This window comes from Pistacia vera, unplaced genomic scaffold (assembly GCF_008641045.1).
Source record: "Pistacia vera cultivar Batoury unplaced genomic scaffold, PisVer_v2 Contig1060, whole genome shotgun sequence".
Classification (NCBI taxonomy): domain Eukaryota; kingdom Viridiplantae; phylum Streptophyta; class Magnoliopsida; order Sapindales; family Anacardiaceae; genus Pistacia; species Pistacia vera.
In genome coordinates, this window is record NW_022195094.1 from 250,502 (window position 1) to 255,422 (window position 4,921).

A 4,921-nucleotide genomic window follows, 5' to 3' on the forward strand; every position below is an offset into this window, starting at 1 on the left:
TATTATCGAGTCGAGTGAATTCAATAATAACACATGTTGGCATTCCAACCTTCTTTCTCCTTTCAGGACCTATCCAAAAGAGAATCCAGTACTTCTTCTTCTTGGTTGTGAATATCTAAATAGGGCAAGTTGCCCGGTGGATATCTTTCTTTTGGAACAAACGAATTTGAATTAGTCTCAGTCAACTAGAATGTGTATTATCCATATAGGGGATCTTCCAATTGAGAAGATCCATCGACCTGAAAAGTTCCAGGAGGTATGAAGGAAACTTCGAGTTCATATGGGTCATGGGTTGAGAATGAGAATTGAACTCTATGAGATAGAATCTCCCGTTGTTCCTCAGTAGCTTAGTGGTAGAGCGGTCGGCTGTTAACTGACTGGTCGTAGGTTCGAATCCTACTTGGGGAGATTTGATTCATTCCGAATTAAAGAATTCAAAATGTCAGAATGAAAGGGTTCGCTTTGATCGTTAAAAGTAGGTAACCCGTTCCTTGTGTCTTTGTTTCTATTGCATTCTACCTCATCATATCACATTCTATTCTGCGATATTTGAGAATCACCTTCAATACCTCGGTGTAGGTCCGAGATAATCCTTTGTTCCATAGTCTTGGGGCTATTTACAATTAGCCAATTAAGAATTCTTAGATGTACTAGTACTAGCAAGTGCATCAAAGATGCAGTCATCGATTCTTTCGAGAGGCCACAATTACTACGAGCAAACATATTAATGACGAGGAACACATTTTTGCTATGTTACTAATATTTGCTCTGCTATTCTACCCAAGCTTGGTCGAGGAAGAGTTACGAGGCGTAAAAAAAAAATATATATATATATGTCAATTGGGACGGGCATACTGTAGTTAAAAAAACCATGAATAAATAAAAAAGAAAAGAAAAAGTAAGGCTACTCCATTTCGACAAAAGACCCACACCCAAGTTCTATAGCTTTGGGTTCGCCATCCCGATCATGATTTTTCTACCTCCAAATGGAAGGGTCCTTCCCTTTTTGGCCAGTTGTGGGTGAGGACGAATTTGATTGGGAGGTACAGTGGCAAAAAGAAGGGGATTCATTAGCCAGTTATTTAGTCCGAATGGGTAAAATGTGGGAATCCATAAAAATTACTCAACAAGCTTTGGAAGGAATTCCGGGGGGGCCCTTATGAGAATTTAGAAAACTGATGCTTTGATAGAGAAAACAACCTAGAATGGACTGATTTTGAAGATCTATTCATTATACTTTTGAATTGCCGAAACAAGAAATTTATGTGAGAGTCGAAGCCCCAAAAGGAGAATTGGGAATTTTTCTGATAGGAGATCAAAGTGGTTTTCCTTGGAGATGGAAAAATTGCCCACCCGGTTTTATCAATTTGCAAATTCTTCCGCAATTAGTTAAAAGAATGAAATTGGCTTATATTATGACGATACTAGGTAGTATAGATATCATTATGGGAGAAGTTGATCGTTGAAATGCTAATTGATACAACAGAAGTACAAGATATCAATTCTTTTTCCAGATTGGAATCCTTAAAAGAGGTCTATGGGATCATATGGATGCTTGTTCCTATTTTCACGCATGTATTGGGAATCACAATAGGTGTACTCTTAATTGTGTGGTTAGAAAGAGAAGTATTCGCAGGAATACAACAATGTATTAGGCCTGAATATGCCAGCCCGTTGGAAATTCTTCAAGCTTTAGCCGATAAACAGTTCACTAACTGCTTATCCATGCTAATGCCCTAGTGATATAACTTTTATAATGACCCACACTAATACCATCACATGATATTTAACAGAGGCATTTAGCATGCCTACTATGTAATATTATTGCCCAATTAATATTACCTATGTAGGGAATACTTTGATGATTTTGATCTTTTAAAGATTTGTATCACCCGGACATTTCACATGTAATACATATATATAAATGAAGCAATAAACCACATGTGAAATAAGAACATTTTCTTCTATTAATAAAATAAAAATGTATATACAAAATATACACATTAACATATATATATACAAAACATAATACCTTGGAACCGACGACATGATTGGTTCCTAGGGCATACACTAACACTAACACCATGATTCCCAACTCTGTGAATAAGCTCTATCCTAGAAAGATGTAGACTAGGAGTTCTAATATTCTATTTGCCAATGGTCCCTTGTATTGTTCCTTAAGTGTAACACCTTTCACCCACAATAAGTTTGCAAGTATAACCTTGGTCAAAATTTGCTTAAAATAAAGAGTAAACCTTAGTTACCCAGAGAGCGAATTCATTATAATATGCAAGTTCTGTTCCCTGAATATGCGGTATTAACTTTTTGACTTGTGAGGGGATTTCATGTCTGCGAAAAAGCATGACAATACTAGCAAGTATGTCTTTGTGGCTAAGAATTGGGAAGCATTGGTAAGTTTTATCAATTTTGTATTATATGTTGTTTTCCATACATGAATGATCCTCAATTAGGCAAGCAAAGCCATTGTTGTATATGCCCGTGGTGAAGAAAAAAAAAATAGAACTTTGATATGCAAAGTTGGGTTAGTGAAACCCATTAAACTTTAGATGCAATGATGTTAATGCTTTTATCCAGTTAGATACTTCCTTCTAATGAAAATTATTCTTATTAATTTGCACTAATCATCCAATATATCATTGAATCTAATCACAACGTAAGATATAATAAAATTCCAAGAAACTGAAAAGAATCTAAAAGAAACTCGAAACCTAAGTGTATTATGAGGTCTCTCATTATTGACCTTGCCTTCTCCACTGTCACACTTCAAACCCAAAACAGCTAGCTTCAACACAAAATCTCCCCCGAAATTATCCTAAATAATAAAACCAGGAAAGAAAGAAACAAAGCAAGCAAGCTTACAACGGTTAACAGTCAATTTATAGTAGAAGTCTTGATTTTTCTTTAAAATAGGGAGTTTTGGTAATTTGCCAGAGGTCATTTTGAAAAAGTGAAATAAAGGTTTGAGCCTGAGTCTATGACCATTTTGAAAAAGTGAAATAAAGGCTTGGGCCCAGACCTAGGAGTGGAGGAGGGCCCGAGTGTTAGTAAACGGTCCCGTATACGCAGCGGAAACNTATAAAACCACACACAAGCGTAAGCTATGCAGAAAAATAAATAAATTAGGATCATTTCCCGAACTTTTACAATTTTTTTTTTGTATACATCAAAATCTTTAGGCTTGTTATCCAGGATCTTGTTCAAAAATATTGTAATAAAAGGAACATAGAAGTTTGTTGCTAGGTATTTGACCAAATAGGAGCGTATGGTTCCGATTTGTTTACAATCATGTTTATGTTAACGTATTGTCTTTGATAAGATAGCGAGACATGGGATTATTCCCATTAAACAAGTACTATATTTCCCAACTTTGGTAATTAAATTTGAGAATACTTTTGAGGAATTCTCGTCCAATCCATATATATAATCAATATTGAATATCAACTTAAATATTAATTAATTGTATTATAATTTTATTAAATCAACGTTGAGCCAGTGAAGTATAAACAAGTACAAGGTGAGATTGTGTTGTAGGTGTTTCTGGTGACATGAACAGGAGTGAGAGAGAATCTATAGAGAAGAAAGAAGATAAGAAAGCAAGAGGAATAGAAGGTAAAACTAAATTAAATTGAAAACCATCAAGTTCAACTTTATTAAATTAATTTTTGTGTAGATAAAGCTACATTGGAAGGTTGGAATACTTAAAACTTTAATTTATTCTCTCAGAATCACTTGTCACTCTCAAGGAAAGTACCATGTAATTCTACATTTCAACTTTCTATGTTCTCAGCACTAGCAGTTTTTGAAAATTTCTTTTATATAATTAGTTTAACGTGGGATTATTTTATATATATATTCAGGTGCATAAATCTTTATTCTTTATTTAACCAAGGCATCCGAGATAATTTATGCGTACCTCAATTAATTATTAAGAGTGACTGTCACGACTCTCCACATAAATTATTGCTGCTTAGATAAAGAATTAAATCTGAGACTTTATATCTATCCATATTATCTCAAATTCACCTTGATCATCCGAACCACGAATGGATTGAAATGCAAAACTTGTTCATTGACAAAAGATGTACAATTGATTACACATAAAACTTCGTGACGGAGAATAATTATATATATATATTTGTATATTTCTATAAATCAATCATTTTCTCAGCCTTGTTATTCTCGACTTCATACTTCATAGTGCTTATCCTCTGGAACAATTGATTATATAATATAGAACATCTGACATTGGTTAGAGCTGCTTATGATTAAAGAAATTCATAGTGAGAATCATTAATAGTGTATTTTTTTTTTTTGTATTTTTTAACTCTAGGATAAGATTGCAATATCTCTGGAAAGATTAATAGATTAATTCAAAAGTTTATCACCCCAAATATGACAGTTGAAGTATGCATTACTGTTATAAAACTTTAATATAAATAAATTTATCGAATTTAAATATTAATATTCAAATTTTCGTATCAGAGTTTCTTAATCTTAACATGGTATTAAAACTGAAGTGCGGTATGCTGATCCCACTATATTATTGGATTAATTATTTTTTGAAAATACTTCTCAATTATTATATANCAGAAGTGGAATTTTGGAAACCTTTGCTCAGTAACACAGTTTTAAGCTTGTTGAACTAGCCCTTGAGGGCTTGTTTGAGGCCATATAAAGCCTTGTGCAATTTGCAGATATGGTGAGATTTAGAAGAGTCAACAAATCCTTCAGGTTGTGTCATGAAAACAGCCTTAGTAAGATCACCATTGAGGAAGGCGTTATTTATGTCCACTTGTTGGACCTCCCATCCATTGTGCATAGCTAAGGATAAAATATCTCTAATGGTAAAGGCCTTAACAATCAGAGAGAAGGTTTTTGAAAAATCAATACCAGGGGTTTG

The 4,921-nt window shown here is 33.8% G+C and overlaps 1 non-coding gene across 1 annotated transcript; it reads left to right on the forward strand.

Moving 5' to 3' along the window:
• Nucleotides 1-336: 336 nt before the first annotated feature.
• On the forward strand, nucleotides 337-408 carry TRNAN-GUU. The gene has a single exon. It is a non-coding gene; the product is annotated as a tRNA-Asn (tRNA).
• The last annotated feature ends 4,513 nt before the right edge of the window (nucleotides 409-4,921 follow it).